The 16,787-nt window shown below is 40.3% G+C and overlaps 2 non-coding genes and 1 pseudogene across 2 annotated transcripts; 1 reads left to right on the forward strand and 2 right to left on the reverse strand.

Moving 5' to 3' along the window:
- Positions 1-213: 213 nt before the first annotated feature.
- On the reverse strand, positions 214-7,723 carry LOC121173453 (uncharacterized; annotated as a pseudogene).
- A 1,148-nt stretch (positions 7,724-8,871) lies between these two features.
- On the forward strand, positions 8,872-8,978 carry LOC112999480 (small nucleolar RNA R71). The gene has a single exon (XR_003264666.1). It is a non-coding gene; the product is annotated as a small nucleolar RNA R71 (small nucleolar RNA).
- A 6,591-nt stretch (positions 8,979-15,569) lies between these two features.
- Positions 15,570-15,676, reverse strand: LOC112999417 (small nucleolar RNA R71). The gene has a single exon (XR_003264604.1). It is a non-coding gene; the product is annotated as a small nucleolar RNA R71 (small nucleolar RNA).
- Between the last annotated feature and the right edge of the window lie 1,111 nt (positions 15,677-16,787).

The raw sequence follows: 16,787 nt of genomic DNA on the forward strand, positions 1-16,787 counted from the left end.
TCAGGGATGGTGGTCTCAAAAGATGCATCCTGTACCTGCTGAGGTACCTAAGCACTGGGACCCCCACCTTCTCTCTCAAGAGAAGGCAGGGTTCTTGGCCAGGATACCTTCTCCATGAACTGTTCCACTGTCAGAATGGATCCTGGAGGAGCTAAAATCTGCACACACTGCATTAACAAAATTTGTCCTTGATGAAGACTCTGAAGCATGGATTCAAAGTGCTGAGAGTCCTGAGCGGATGGGCCTGGAGGAGCTAGTGGAAGGAGCTGGTGGAGTAGAAGAAGAAGGAACATCAGCTGGTCGAACCCTTGCCTTCCTTGCCCCTCTGAAGTTAACTGTTAGATCATTCATATTCCAAAATTTTTTCTTAATGTAGGCCAAGTTAATGGCCGGGCTCAGGCTCTCACAAGTCAGACTATTAGAGGTAACTCCTCTAGCTCTGCATAGGGTAGTGATCAAGGCTGGAAATCCGAGCCTAGAGGAGTTACTCTGAGCAATAGAAGAAATCTGACCTGAGATAAGGGCTCCGATGTTCATGTCCATGTTAGTCACCAAGCCATAGACCAACCTAGCTCTATCCATATTCAAATCTGAGGTGTGGGATGTGGGAGCTATGTTGGAGTAAGAGAAGACACTCCATGTCTGGGCCAGTGTCGTCAGATCTTTTTTGAGAAGTTTCCGTGTCTGGCTGTCAGCATTCAAAATAAACCCCTTGCGGGGAATACAAAGCCTGGCTACAATCTCCTGGTGGTTAGTCCTTAACCTGCAAAATCTAAAGTAGGTGGGTAAAGATTCCCCCTCCTCTAACACCACTGGAGTCTGAAGAAATTCATTCAACCTTTTTGCATCGATCTTAATCAGATGTCCTCTTACTCTAGCTTGTTTAGAAGCTTGGTTCTCTGAGCTGTATAGATTAGCATAAAACTCCTTCACCACAGCTACATATATGCTTCCATCTTGGAGGTTGGTGACGCGTTTGTGTAGATTACGCCTCTCCAACTCCACCTTGAACTCGTCGAACCCAGTATGATAAAGCTTCACATTTCTCTCCGAAAGGATATTCTAGCCGAGAATGTTGTTAGTGTATCTATTCCAAGCTTCCAAAGATTGGAATCGCCTGGTATCATACTGAGTTGTGGGTCTAGAAGCAGTGCTCTTCCTCTTCCTGGATGCCATCTACAATAAAAAAGAACCATCAGTTTATTAGACCAGAAGTTTATCTAGATTAAAACCGAAATCAAAAACTGAAATTGGCAACGTGCGCTTAGCGAGATGCAGCTCGCTTAGTGCGCCTTAGGAAAAGCAACACACCGGCTTAGTGCAACAGGCCGCGCTTAGGCAGTGATAACAAAAATTTTTTTTCTGCATAATTGGCTTAGCGAGATAAGCACTCGCTTAGCCTTATGCATGCCGCAACGAATACTGCTTGGCCCACGAGAGGTGGTGCTTAGCTCGAGCAACACTTACAAAATTTGACTGAGTTATATGGGCTAAGAGACTAGGCTCGCTTAGCCAAACCACTGCCGCAACAAATAGCGCTTAGCTGAGACAGGCGCGGCTTAGCGCGAGTGATCGAGGCCGTACCCGAATCAAATAAACATGAAAATGCAGTAACTAGGAAGTGATCCTAGGTCGTTTCCCAACGAGCAGTGACAAGCCAAATGTTCATAATATACTTGCAGTAACAGTAACGATGGGGGGGGGGGGGGTTTGGTTGTTTGGTAATTAAAGAGCAGAACAAATAAAATGGAATACGAAACTACTAATACTAAAAACGGGTTGTTTCCTCTGATTCAGAAGCCACTCTCTTATCCTGGGTTATGGAGAATTCGTCCCTAACAGTCAACCACTTAATCCAACCCTATTTCAATTTACTAAGCGAAAATCAACTTAGGGTTTTCAATACGTGATTAGGCACCACATACACCAGTTAGCCCTTCGTCCATTAAGCATGAACGCAAGTTAGGCTCAGAGGCAATTAATCGAACACGAAGCGTGCACTGATTAATATTCACGAAATTGGGATAACTGGTGAAGGGAAAACTGCTAGGAAACCACATTACAAACGAAACCTCAAAGAGAGTTGGGCTTCGTCCTCAAAAGGAAACAACACCAGAAAATCTAGCCTTCCATGGATTCAAACAGAAAACGCAAATGAAACATGAAGCAGAAACGTAAATGAACAAGAACGTAAATGAACAGAAACGTAAATGAAAGTAGAAGAAGAAGCAAAAATGAACTCGTAATTAGAGGCAGAAAACGTAAAATTGCATTACGAACTCAGAAACGTCAAAACAGAAAAACGAAAACCCTAAAACAAAGCTCTGAATAATGAATAGCATAACAGAATAGAATGCCCTGCACGAATCCCAAGGCAGCTATTTAAAAAGAGTCACTCATAGTCACTGGGCCCTATTACAATACTCTGGCCCAAAACGAAATAAACACTGAACAACATAAAATAAAATTGCGAAATTTCCTAATTAGAAATTAACTAAGGTAAGCGCTGCTTTATTTGCCCTCTTCAAGTCCACAACCAAAATCCGGATTAAGCCCAATGTTTCATTAATTCCTGAAATTAGATTAAAAACATCAAATTAGCTAAATGAGCCCAAATAATAAAACTGCCTAATTAATTGACAATTAAGACCAATCAATAATTAAAATGGTGCAAAAAGGGTTTAGAAAATAGAAGAAAATGATGGCACATCAAAACCCCCCATACTTAGCCTTTTGCACTCCTGGGCAAAATGAAACAAAGAACAAAATCCAAGAATATGAAAGGGAGACAAACAAAAACATTCACATATTTCTCAATGAACATCAAGGAATGAAAGGAATGGGTAACATCTAACATAAGGAGATCCAAAAAGTCAAGACATTCATGAAAATCATCCAAGCAACCCAATCATGGCAAAATAGTTAATCAGCTCAAGAATGAAAAGTGATAAAGCCTCCCAAGATATACACTCTATCTCTCAAGTGTCTAGGCTACTATTTACCCTCAAAGCACCCATGAAAGCAAACACCACATAAACTTGGCAAGATTCTAAAATTGACAATCAACCCATAAACACAAGCACATGAGGATCAAAAGGTCTTTTAAGGTTGTAATGGGGCCAAGGAAAAGGTATGGAGAAATATGGAATAAGTGGCTAAATCCCAAAGGAATAGAGGAGCAAAGGGGAATAATTCCAAAGCTCCAAAATTCCTTAAGGATATGGTAATATCATGGTTTTTCACTTAAGGCTTGTAGTGAGCTTCAAAACAAGGAAAGGGAAACAAGGCTCAAAAGGGCTATCAAAGGAATTAATTCAAGGTAAGTCCATTTGGCTAGAAGCTTATAAGAACAACATTGCCTTAATCATTTCCAAATATGCATGTGAATTAGGACGCATCAACAAGAATCAAGCCAAGGCTATTGGGCAAGCAATCAATGGGGCAAAACACACCAAATGATTATAATGATGGATGGCTCAAATTCTCACAAAGGTAAAATCATCACTTTCAAATTGAGCTTTCAAAACTATCATGACATGTAGAGAAGAATCAAGGATTTCAAGTCACAAAATGTCAAGAACTTTTATTTTCAAAACAATTACCCATTTCTTGAACATATCCTGTAATTCAAAGAAAAACATGCAAAGTCGTACGTGCACATGAAATTGACCCAAAATATTAAACTGAAAATCCGACGAAACTAACAACATTAACAAATTAACACAACTAACAAATTAACAAAACCAACAAAACTAGCAAAACCAAAGAACACTCCCCCCCATACTTAAACAACACATTGTCCTCAATGTAGCACAATTAAAAGATTAAAAACAATTAAATCATCAAAGAGAATCGGACAAGTGTAATAAAAGCAAAGAAGGAGATAGGAAAAGAAAAACTCCCTAAGTCATGGTGGAGGAAGAGTAGGGTGGAGTAAGGAAGTCTCTTCCACCACTACGTCCACTAAAGAAGGGTTCGTGAGGAATGGCTTAAGTCGATGTCCATTGACCTTGAAGCTCTTGTTTGTGGAGTCGCTTTTGATCTCAACTGTACCATAAGGAAAAACATTAGTAACAACAAAAGGACCAATCCACTTAGACCTCAACTTACCACTCATGAGTCCAAGCCTAGAATTATACAATAACACTTTTTGCCCAACCACGAAGTCTTTTTTAACTATCATGCTATCATGGAACTTCTTGGTCTTTTCTTTGTAGAACTTGGCATTCTCGTAGGCTTCTAGGCGGATTTCATCTAACTCACTCAGTTGCAACTTCCTTTCCTCGCCAGCTTGATCCATAGAGAAGTTGCAAGTCTTCACTGCCCAGTATGCTTTGTGCTCAATTTCCACTGGAAGATGACATGCCTTTCCAAAGACAACCCGATAAGGAGACATTCCTATGGGTGATTTGTAGGCAGTCCGATGTGCCCAGAGAGCATCATCAAGCTTGGTACTCCAATCTTTCCTGCTTGGCTGCACAATCTTCTCTAGAATTCTCTTGATTTCCCTGTTAGAAATTTCTGCCTGTCCATTAGTCTGGGGGTGGTATGGTGTGGATACCCTGTGTACCACCCCGTACTTTTTAAGCAGGGCATGCATTGTCCTGTTGCAAAAATGGGTTCCTTGATCACTAACAATTGCTTTAGGTACTCCAAACCTGCAAAACAGATTAGACCTGACAAAGTCTGCGACAACTTTAGCATCATTAGTTCTAGTGGGCTTGGCTTCCACCCATTTTGAAACATAATCAACTGCAAGGAGAATATAAACATAACCAAAAGAGACAGGAAAAGGACCCATGAAATCTATACCCCAGACATCAAACACCTCACAGAATAGCATAGGTTGCTGAGGCATTTGTTGTCGCCATGTAAGTGTATTTCCTGCTCTCTGACACTGCTCACAAGTGCTGCAGATCTTCCACGCATCTTTAAAGATGGTGGGCCAATAAAAACCACAATCAAGCACTTTGCGAGCTGTCCTTTGAACACCCAGATGACCTCCCGGTGCGGAAGAATGACAGAACTGCAGGACTGAGTCAGTCTCATGATCTGGAATGCAACGTCTAATGACCTGATCACTGCACAATTTTTACAAGTAGGGGTCATCCCAAATAAAATGCTTAGCATCACTTTTAATCTTATCTTTTTGGGCCTTAGATGCTAAGGGAGGAAAAATAGAGGCAACTAAATAATTGACAATGTTAGCAAACCAGGGAGTAGAAAGAGAGTCAGAAATACTATACAATATATACAAATGATCATCCGGGAAATCATCCCGAATAGGTGAATCTGCATTAGAGACACGTTCGATCCGACTCAAATGATCAGCAACTAGATTTTGTGCTCCGCTCCTATCACGGATCTCCAAGTCAAACTCTTGGAGCCAGAGCATCCATTGGATCAACCTAGGCTTAGAATCAGCCTTCTTCAACAAGTACTTTAGAGCTGCATGGTCAGTATAAACAATAATGCGAGTACCAAGCAAATAAGATCGAAATTTTTCAAGAGCAAAAACTATGGCTAGAAGCTCTTTCTCAGTAGTAGTATAATTTGCTTGGGCAGCATCTAAAGTCCTAGAAGCATAATATATCACCCTGGGCAATTTATCAATTTTCTGAGCAAGGACAGCCCCCAATGCATAATTTGATGCATCACACATAAGCTCAAAAGGGGCTGTCCAATCGGGTGCCTGGATGATGGGGGTGGTAGTCAACGCTCTTTTGAGGCAATCAAAAGCCTCTTTGCATCTGTCATTAAAGTCAAACTCCACCTCCTTTTGCAACAAGTTGGACAGTGGAAGGGCTACTTTGCTAAAATCCCTTATAAAGCGCCTGTAGAATCCTGCATGACCAAGAAAAGATCGCACCTCTCGCACATAAGAGGGGTAAGGCAATTGTGAAATAACAGAAATTTTTGCAGGATCTACTTCAATGCCCTTATTGGAAATAATGTGGCCTAAAACTATACCTTGCTCAACCATAAAATGACATTTTTCAAAATTTAGAACAAGGTTAGTTTCAATGCATCTATTCAAAACTTTTTCCAAACTATTCAAACAACCATCAAAAGAGGATCCATATACAGTGAAATCATCCATAAACACCTCTATGCAATTTTCTAAAAAATCACTGAAAATACTAATCATGCACCGCTGGAAGGTACCAGGGGCATTGCACAGGCCGAAAGGCATCCTCCTATAAGCAAAAGTGCCGAAGGGGCAGGTGAATGTGGTCTTTTCCTGATCCTCAGGAGCAATAGTAATTTGCATATAACCAGAAAAACCATCAAGGAAACAGTAGTGGGATTTACCTGCCAGGCGTTCAAGCATCTGGTCAATGAATGGCAGGGGAAAATGGTCCTTTTTGGTAACCTGGTTCAGCCTCCTATAGTCAATGCAGACTCTCCAACTGTTCTGCACCCGAGTAGGAATCAGCTCCTCCTTCTCATTTCTGATCACTGTGAGGCCAGTCTTTTTCGGGACTACCTGGACGGGACTCACCCATTGGCTTTCGGAGATAGGATAAATGATTCCGGCTTGCAAAAGCTTGGTTATCTCCTTCTTCACTACATCAAGAATCACCGGGTTGAGTCTTCTCTATGGCTGTCTTACTGGTTTAGCTCCATCCTCTAAATTTATTCGATGCATACATGTGGATGGGCTAATACCAGGAATGTCCGCCAGGGTCCAGCCTATAGCCTTCTTATGCTTCTTGAGAACTGACAACAACTTCTCCTCTTGCTCATCAGCAAGAGAGGCAGATATAATCACTGGAAAACTCTTGCTATCATCCAAGTAAGCGTATTTTAAATTTGATGGCAGAGGCTTCAATTCTGGTGTGGTCGGCTGGACAGTGGTAGAAGGAGATGGTTTCTCAGCCTTTACCTCATAAAGAAAGTCAGAGGTATGTGTACTTCCTGAAACATGGTTAGTCCTATCTGACTCTATAAAATCAATCTCAAGAGGTAAAACACCACCACCAGGCATGCAATCAATATCATTCTCAGATTCACTCTCAGCATCAAATTCAGACATATGATCAAGTACAATTTCAGACTCAATGCATGAAGAGTGAGAGGCATGCAGATTAGAATAAAGATCAGTCATGTATTCATCAACAACATGGTCAATTATTTCAGCACGAAATACAGAAAGATCTTCAGATGGGTATTTCATAGCATCCAGAATATTAAAATGAACAGTTATATCACCAAACTCCATGGACAGTGTGCCTGCATAAACCTCTATCTTAGTTCTAGCAGTTTTCATAAAGGGTCTGCCTAGAATGATGGGAACTGATCCTTGAGAAAATCCATCTTCCATATTCAAGATATAAAAATCAACCGGGAAAATCAGTTCACCAACTCTAACTAAGACATCTTCTATGAAACCAACAGGATAGGCAACACTTCTATTAGCTAAATGAATTACCACATCAGTTGACTGCAAGGGACCTAGAGATAGAGAATTAAAAATAGACAGAGGCATAACACTAACAGAAGCTCCTAAATCTAGCATGGCATTGTCAAACTTACTATTCCCTATGATACAAGGTATGTTGAATGTACCTGGATCTTTGCATTTTTCAGGAATTTGAGGAACAGATTTACCAATCAATGCGGAGACATTTCTGCCCATGCTAATCCGTTCACTTCCTTTAAGCTTCCGCTTATTAGTGCACAGCTCCTTCAAGAATTTGGCATATCTTGGAATTTGCTTTATTGCATCCAACAGAGGTATGTTTACCTCTACCTTTCTAAACGTTTCCAAGATCTCTTTCTCTGCCTCTTCCATTTTTTTGTTGGAAACTGCTCTTGGAGGGAATGGAAGAGGGGGAATGTGCTACTTCTGCAAATCAGAATTACCTGTGGAAGAAGATTCACCTGCACAGAAATTGTTAGGTAAATTTTTGTCATCACCTTTTTCTGGAATAGAGTGAAGTTTGGCAGGTTCATTTGCAGATGAGGAAGGTGCTACGGGTTGAGGTCCTTGACATTGCTTTCCCGACCTCAATGAAATGACACTGACATTTTTGGGGTTTTGGACAGCTTGAGAAGGCAGCTTGTCAGAATTCTGGGACTGTTGTTGATTAAATTGAGTAGCTAATTTGTCCCATCTGATTGGTTAAGCTCTGAATGGAGGCTCTGGTCTCTTGCTGAAACTGCATGTTCTGCATAGTCATTTGCCTCACAAGTTCTTCGAGGGAAGGTTGTGGAGGGGCCTCAACTGTTGGCTGTTTCTGGGGTTGTTGTTGTTGTTGGATTGGTGGAGGAATGTATGGTCTGCTTGGGCCAGCAGCATTTTGGAAGGAAGGAGCAGGCTGCTGTTGTTGCTGAGGGCTGGACCATCTGAGGTTAGGGTGATTCCTCCATCCAGGGTTGTATCTGTTGCTGGAAAGGTCATAATTGTTTTGCTGTGGTTGATTTTGCTGCTGAGGTTGAGGAGGTCTGTTGTAAATATTTGCAGCATAAGCTTCAGGCTGCTCAATTGCTCCAGGTTGCTGCATGGAAGGGCAAAGGTCTGTATGATGGTCAGCAGAGGAGCACAAACCACAAACCCTTGCGACAGGTACAGATTTCTGATTCAAGGCCAGCTGGGTTACCAAGTTGACCAACGCATCCAGTTTGCCTTCGAGCTTCTTAGTTTCAGATGATGCAGATGGGTTTGTAGCTACCTCATGCACTCCTCTAATGACTATGGCATCATTTCTGGCGCTAAACTGCTGGGAGTTGGAGGCCATCTTCTCAATTAAATTTCTGGCTTCAGCAGGAGTCATGTCTCCAAGGGCTCCACCACTGGCAGGATCTATCATACTTCTCTCCATATTACTGAGTCCTTCATAAAAATATTGGAGAAGAAGTTGTTCTGAAATCTGATGGTGGGGGCAACTGGCACATAGTTTCTTAAATCTCTCCCAGTACTCATACAGGCTCTCTCCACTGAGTTGTCTAATACCTGAGATATCCTTCCTGATGGCTGTGGTCCTGGAAGCAGGGAAAATTTTTTCTAAGAATACTCTCTTAAGGTCATCCCAGCTCGTGATGGACCTTGGAGCAAGGTAATACAGCCAGTCCTTTGCCACTCCCTCTAATGAATGAGGAAAAGCCTTCAGAAATATGTGATCCTCTTGGACATCTGGGGGTTTCATGGTGGAGCAGACAATGTGAAATTCTTTCAAATGTTTGTGCGGGTCTTCACTTGCAAGGCCATGAAACTTTGGAAGCAAATGAATCAGTCCAGTCTTAAGAACATATGGGACATCCTCATCAGGGTATTGGATGCACAAGCTTTCATAGGTGAAATCAGGTGCAGCCATTTCCCTTAGAGTCCTCTCACGAGGTGAAGGTTGTGCCATGTTCTCAGAATGTGCAAAATCAGAATGCTCAAAATTATAATGCTCAAGATCAGGATGTTCAAAATCACCAATAATAGAATGCACAGATTCACCAGTTATGGAATGCTCAGAATGATCAAAAGGTATAAAATGATGCCTAACTAATCTATGAAATGTCCTATCTATCTCAGGATCAAAGGGTTGTAAGTCAGATGGATTGCCTCTAGTCATACACTACATTCAGCATGCACACAACTAGTTGCCTTGTCATGTAAATAAAGGTGTAGGTTTGAACTACAGCTACCCTCAAATGATATCCAAATGACTTGAAATTTTTTGAGCAACCTTATAAAATGATGAGAAGATAGCACAAAATATTTCAGACAAAAATTCAAAGTCTAACTATGAAAGCTAAAATTGGTAGGTTAAGAAAAATAAGTGAATAAAACTTGAAAAATAAAAAACTTTTGACAGAATCGCTTTTTTTGGATGATGGAGACCTCAGCCGGCCATAGGCGGACTGCCATGGCGTAGGAAAGTTTTTTCTACCCCAAATGCATATATAATAATTGCGATTCTGATAACCGGAGCAAAAGTTATGGCCGTTTGAAGTTTTGACAAACACAAAATTTGCTAGTTTTTTGGAACTTTCAAATCTGACCAAACTAAAGGCTCTAGCTATTTTTCCCACAAAATATGGATTAAAAGAAGTTACCACAAAAAAATTCAGCCAAAAATAACAACCCTAGCTACTAAAACAAAAAATCCCAATTAATTCAGCATGGGTGGTCGCTAAAATCCGTCTTTAATTGATTTCTACTACTACTGTGTTTTTCCGCAAGCTGATTTCTACTACTACTCTGTTTTCAAGCACAATCTTCACAGCAAAACACCCAAGACTGAAACAGGGGAAATGCTTAATGGTAAAACTGAAACAGAACACACATTAAACAAAATACCAGGACACTAATCAACACTAACACACATACTAACACAATACTAACAATTAAACATAAAACACGAAAGGATTAAACACACAGCACTAGCTAGCTATTATGAACCTTTGGACACTCATCCCCGGCAACGGCGCCAAATTTGATCGAGGCCGTACCCGAATCAAATAAACATGAAAATGCAGTAACTAGGAAGTGATCCTAGGTCGTTTCCCAACGAGCAGTGACAAGCCAAATGTTCATAATATACTTGCAGTAACAGTAACGATGGGGGGGGGGGGTTTGGTTGTTTGGTAATTAAAGAGCAGAACAAATAAAATGGAATACGAAACTACTAATACTAAAAACGGGTTGTTTCCTCTGATTCAGAAGCCACTCTCTTATCCTGGGTTATGGAGAATTCGTCCCTAACAGTCAACCACTTAATCCAACCCTATTTCAATTTACTAAGCGAAAATCAACTTAGGGTTTTCAATACGTGATTAGGCACCACATACACCAGTTAGCCCTTCGTCCATTAAGCATGAACGCAAGTTAGGCTCAGAGGCAATTAATCGAACACGAAGCGTGCACTGATTAATATTCACGAAATTGGGATAACTGGTGAAGGGAAAACTGCTAGGAAACCACATTACAAACGAAACCTCAAAGAGAGTTGGGCTTCGTCCTCAAAAGGAAACAACACCAGAAAATCTAGCCTTCCATGGATTCAAACAGAAAACGCAAATGAAACATAAAGCAGAAACGTAAATGAACAAGAACGTAAATGAACAGAAACGTAAATGAAAGTAGAAGAAGAAGCAAGAATGAACTCGTAATTAGAGGCAGAAAACGTAAAATTGCATTACGAACTCAGAAACGTCAAAACAGAAAAACGAAAACCCTAAAACAAAGCTCTGAATAATGAATAGCATAACAGAATAGAATGCCCTGCACGAATCCCAAGGCAGCTATTTAAAAAGAGTCACTCATAGTCACTGGGCCCTATTACAATACTCTGGCCCAAAACGAAATAAACACTGAACAACATAAAATAAAATTGCGAAATTTCCTAATTAGAAATTAACTAAGGTAAGCGCTGCTTTATTTGCCCTTTTCAAGTCCACAACCAAAATCCGGATTAAGCCCAATGTTTCATTAATTCCTGAAATTAGATTAAAAACATCAAATTAGCTAAATGAGCCCAAATAATAAAACTGCCTAATTAATTGACAATTAAGACCAATCAATAATTAAAATGGTGCAAAAAGGGTTTAGAAAATAGAAGAAAATGATGGCACATCAGCGAGGCAGTCAACAAAAAATATCTATCTAAGGTACCCGGGCTGAGCGAGACAGCACTCGCTTAGCCACAGGTTTGTCATTAATGACGTGTACAGTGGCTTAGCGAACACGGTGGTCACTCAGCCGCGATGTTCATAAGGAAGATGAACATTCAACAAAACGAATGAACTCACTTAGCGCATGCATGCTGGCTAAGCAAGTTCGTCTGGAAATGTATACATTCAAGGCTTTATTAATGAACTCACTTAGTGCATCAGACGCGCTTAGCGAGTTCGTCACGTTTTCTAGAAAACACACAGACAAAGAAGTCTTTCGACTTCCTCTTGTAGGCCTCTAATAGGCCCTTATCAGACATGCAACACAATCAACATTATCTACCACTTACAACTCCTAACAAAGTCCTAATTTTTATCTATTCTACTTACAATCTAACCCTAAAAATTGAATTTCTATCCTATGGTATTTTATCCTAAAGTATCAATAATAGAAAAGCATAAGGGAATTTAGAAACTTACTTGAATCGTAGATGCTCAGTGAAGATTTGATGAAGGATGCAAGGTTGAGGTTCGAGGATGCAATGTGCAATTTTCAGAGGAGAGAGGTTGTAGTAAAATCTTTTCAGATTTTTGGGATAAGTGTAAGTGTAACTGCTGTTGCACTTCACTCTTGGCGGGCCAACATGGGGCCCATTCAAAATTCAAATTATTATATTATTTTTTTTAACTGCGCTTAGCCCAAAGATGTGTGCTAAGCGAGTTGTGTCGATAAGAAATCTTGCAACTATCGCTAAGCCTGGCTCAATGCCGGCTTAGCTAATATAATGCATCCTATATACAGAAGGGGCACGTGCTTAGCGAGTGAGTGCCAGCTTAGCGCTATACATGCCGCAACGAATTGGGCTTAGCGGGCGTACACCGCGCTTTGCCAGTGAACACGATGCACTTAGCGAGCGCACTCTCGCTTAGCTCAATTCAGATCAAATTGAATTACGCTTAGCTCACCCATGGCCGACTTAGCGAGCCAATCAGCTTGAGATGTAGGGGTTTGAGCGCTTACCGCTGGCTATACTCGCTTAGCACACGGAGAAGATGCACTCAGCGAGGTGCTATGCACTTAGCGAGTGGACTATTTTCATGAAAATGTTTTTAAGTGATTTTCAGTCCACTTCCTCAAAACATATTGAACAACCCCCCAATATCTATGACTCACAATAAGCTGATATCCCCTTTTTCAATGATCATAAAGCAAATTCCAACTTATGCAATGCATGAAAAACAAAATGAAAAAAAATCAGAACTAGGTTGCCTCCCAGGAAGCGCTCTTTTAACGTCATTAGGTTGACGCACATACATCAATGGGTGATATCAAATTTGGCCCTCACCTTCAAGACCTCCTGTTCAACCTCCCTTACCCGCAAGCAAACATTTTGTTCTGGCACAAGCTTGTCTTCTACAAATAAATCAAAATCAATTTTTTGATCTTTGATGTGCCATTATTTTCTCCTATTTCTTAACCCTTTTTGCACCATTTTAAGTACTGATTAATTTTAATTGTCAAATTAATTAGGCAGTTTTATTATTTGGGCCCATTAAGCTAATTTGATGTTTTTAATCTAATTTCAGAAATTAATGAAGCATTGGGCTTGAATCCAGAATTGGGCTTGGATTTGAAGAGGACAAACTATTTTATTCTACAAAATTAGATCTTATCTTATCTTATCTAGATATTATTTAGATTTGATCTCATCTAGATATTATTTCAGCTAGATCTTATCTTATCTTATCTAGATTTGATTTGATTTTATTTATGGGCTTGGATTTAAAACAGATTTGTAAGCTTTGGGGCTAAAAAAAACTATATAACAGCATCAAGGTTCTAGTTTTGGCCTCTCTTCTCTCTCCCCTATTTTTCGTTTTTTAGTTTTAGGCTTTTTCTTCTCTTTCTCCTTTATTTTTCGTTTATGCAATTCCAGTTTGACTTTTCATTTTAGCAATAAAATTTCGTTCTCTAATGATTAATGGAAGGTTAAGTCCCCAACGCTGCTTTCTCTTGAGGATCAAGCACAGTTCTCTTTGAGGTTCTATTATTATTGTTAAATTCTGTTCAGTTTTTCCTCTTCGCTAATTACTCTGAATTTGTTGCTATTAATTCATGCATGCTTAGTGCTTGATTAATTTTCTCTGCACTTAATTTACGTTCATGCTTAATGATCGTTTATGAGTAATTGGTGTATGTGTTGCTTAATCACATAATGAATGCCTTATGTTAAATTTCGCTTAGTAATTGAATTTAGGGTTGGATTAAGTGGTTTAATTGATAAAGGATAAATTCTCACAACCTAGGATAAGAGACTTGCTTGTGAATCAAGGGGAAACAACGTATTTTAATTCTGATATTTTCTAATTCAATTTTACTTGCTGTTTAATTTACAAAAGCAAACAACCCCCCCCCCCCCCCCAATTTGTTACTATTTGCTACTATCTGTTATGAACATTTGGTTTATCATTGCTCGTTGGGAAACGACCTAGGATCACTTCCTAGTTACTGCATTTTAATGTTTATTTGATTCGGGTACGCCCTCGATCAAATTTGGCGCCGTTGCCGGGGAGGAGTGTCCAAAGGTTCATAATAGCTAGTGTCGTGTTAGTGTTTAATTCTTTTGTGTTTTATGTTTAATTGTTAGTGTTGTGTTAGTGTGTGTGTTAGTGTTGTTTAGTGTCTTGGTATTTTGTTTAGTGTGTGTTCTATTTTAGTTTTTCTGTTAAGCGCTTCTCCTGTTTCAGTTTTGGGTGTTTTGCTGTGAATAGTGTTTTGCGATGGATTTAGCGACCACTTTTGCTTGTGGCAAAACAGAGTAGTAGTGGAAATCATGTAGCGACGGATTTTAGCGACCACCCTTGCTGAATTATTTGGGATTTTTTGTTTTAGTAGCTAGAGTTGTTATTTTTGGCTGAATTTTTTTGTGGTAACTTCTTTTAATCCATAATTTGTGGGAAAAATAGCTAGAGCCTTTAGTTTGGTCAGATTTGAAAGTTCCAAAAAAGTAGCAAATTTGATTTTTGTCAAAACTTCAAACGACCATAACTTTTACCCCGGGTATCAGAATGACTATTATTATATATGTATTTGGGGTAGAAAAAAAATTTCCCATGCCATGGCAGACGGCCATAGGCCAGCTGAGGTCTCCTTCTTCCAAAAATTGCGATTCTGTCAAAAGTTTTTTATTTTCCTAGTATTATTCTCTTATTTTTCTTAAGTTGTCATTTTTAGCTTCTAAAGTTAGACTTTGAATTTCTGTTTGAAATTTTTTGTGCTATCTTCTCATCATTTTATAAGGTTGCTCACAAAATTTCAAGTCATTTGGATATCATTTAATGGTAGCTGTAATTCAAACCTACACTGTTACTTGCATAAGAAGGCAACTAGTTGTGCATGCTGAATGTAGTGTATGACTAGAGGCAATCCATCTGACATACAACCCTTTGATCCTGAGATAGATAGGACATTTCATAGATTAGTTAGACAACATTTAGTACCTTTTGAGCATCCTGAGCATTCTGTTATTGGTGATTTTGAGCATTATAGTTTTGAACATTCTGATTTTGCATATTCTGAGAACATGGCGCAACCTCCACCCCGTGAGAGGACTCTAAGGGAAATGGCTGCACCTGATTTCACCTACGAAAGCTTGTGCATCCAATACCCTGATGAGGATGTCCCATATGTTCTTAAAACTGGATTGATCCATTTGCTACCAAAGTTTCATGGCCTTGCAGGAAAAGACCAACACAAGCATCTGAAAGAATTCCATATTGTCTGCTCCACCATGAAACCACCAGATGTCCAGGAGGATCACATATTTCTGAAGGCCTTTCCTCCTTCTTTAGTGGGAGTGGCAAAGGACTGGCTATATTACCTTGCTCCAAGGTCCATCACGAGCTGGGATGACCTCAAAAGAGTATTCTTAGAAAAAAATTTCCCTACTTCTAGGACCACGACCATCAAAAAGGATATTTCAGGTATTAGATAACTCAGTGGAGAGAGCCTATATGAATACCGGGAGAGATTTAAAAAATTATGTACCAGTTGCCCTCACCACCAGATTTCAGAGTAGCTTCTTCTCCAATATTTTTATGAAGGACTCAATAACATGGAGAGAAGTATGATAGATGCTGCCAGTGGTGGAGCCCTTGTTGACATGACCCCTGCTGAAGCCAGAAATTTAATTGAGAAGATGGCCTCCAACTCCTAGCAATTTAGTGCTAGAAGTGATGCTATTGTCATTAGAGGAGTGCATGAAGTAGCCACAAATTCATCCTCATCAGGCGAGACTAAGAAGCTTGAAGGTAAGCTAGATGCCTTGGTTAACCTGGTAACCCAACTGGCCATGAATCAAAAATCTGCACCTATCGCCAGACTCTGTGGTTTATGCTCCTCTGCCGACCACCACACTGACCTTTGCCCTTTTATGCAACAATCTGAAGCAATTGAACAACCTGAAGCTTATGCTGCAAACATCTACAACAGACCTCCTCAACCTCAGCAGCAAAATCAGCCACAACAGAATAATTATGACCTCTCCAGCAATAGGTACAATCCCAGATGGAGGAATCATCCCAACCTTAGATGGTCAAATCCTTCACAATAGCAGCAGCAACAACAACAACCTTATTTTCAAAATGTTGCTGGCCCAAGCAGACCATACGTTCCTCCACCAATCCAGCAACAACAATAACAATAGCCCCAGAAACAACAAACAGTTGAGGCTCCTCCGCAACCTTCCCTTGAAGAACTTGTGAGGCTCCTCTAGAAACCTCACAATCTCTCAAAATCTCATCCAAAGCTCCCCAAGATGGCTTCCTCTTCAAGCTCAACTCTCTCTCAGTCTCTCCACAGCCAAAAACTCTCCAAAAACTCAACTCCACCACCCTATCGTGATTTTAGCTTAAATAGGCAATCCTATCGATGGATGCACGCTTAGCGGAAGATGAGCTCGCTTAGCGCATGTAAGTGACTTCTGGTTTAGCGTCAGTCACATTCGCTCAGCCTGAAGGTGCAGACAGTGCGCTTAGCGAGTTGGCTTTCGCTCAGTGCCTCTATACAACTCATCCTTCTTCCAGAATTGTCCCCGTGCTTAGCCACCAGATGGTGCGCTCAGCGGATGACACGGTCAGCTAGATGATGAGTGGCTTAGCAAGTTCATGAAATTTGCACT

The sequence above is a fragment of the Glycine max genome, chromosome 14 (assembly GCF_000004515.6).
Source record: "Glycine max cultivar Williams 82 chromosome 14, Glycine_max_v4.0, whole genome shotgun sequence".
Classification (NCBI taxonomy): Eukaryota; Viridiplantae; Streptophyta; class Magnoliopsida; order Fabales; family Fabaceae; genus Glycine; species Glycine max.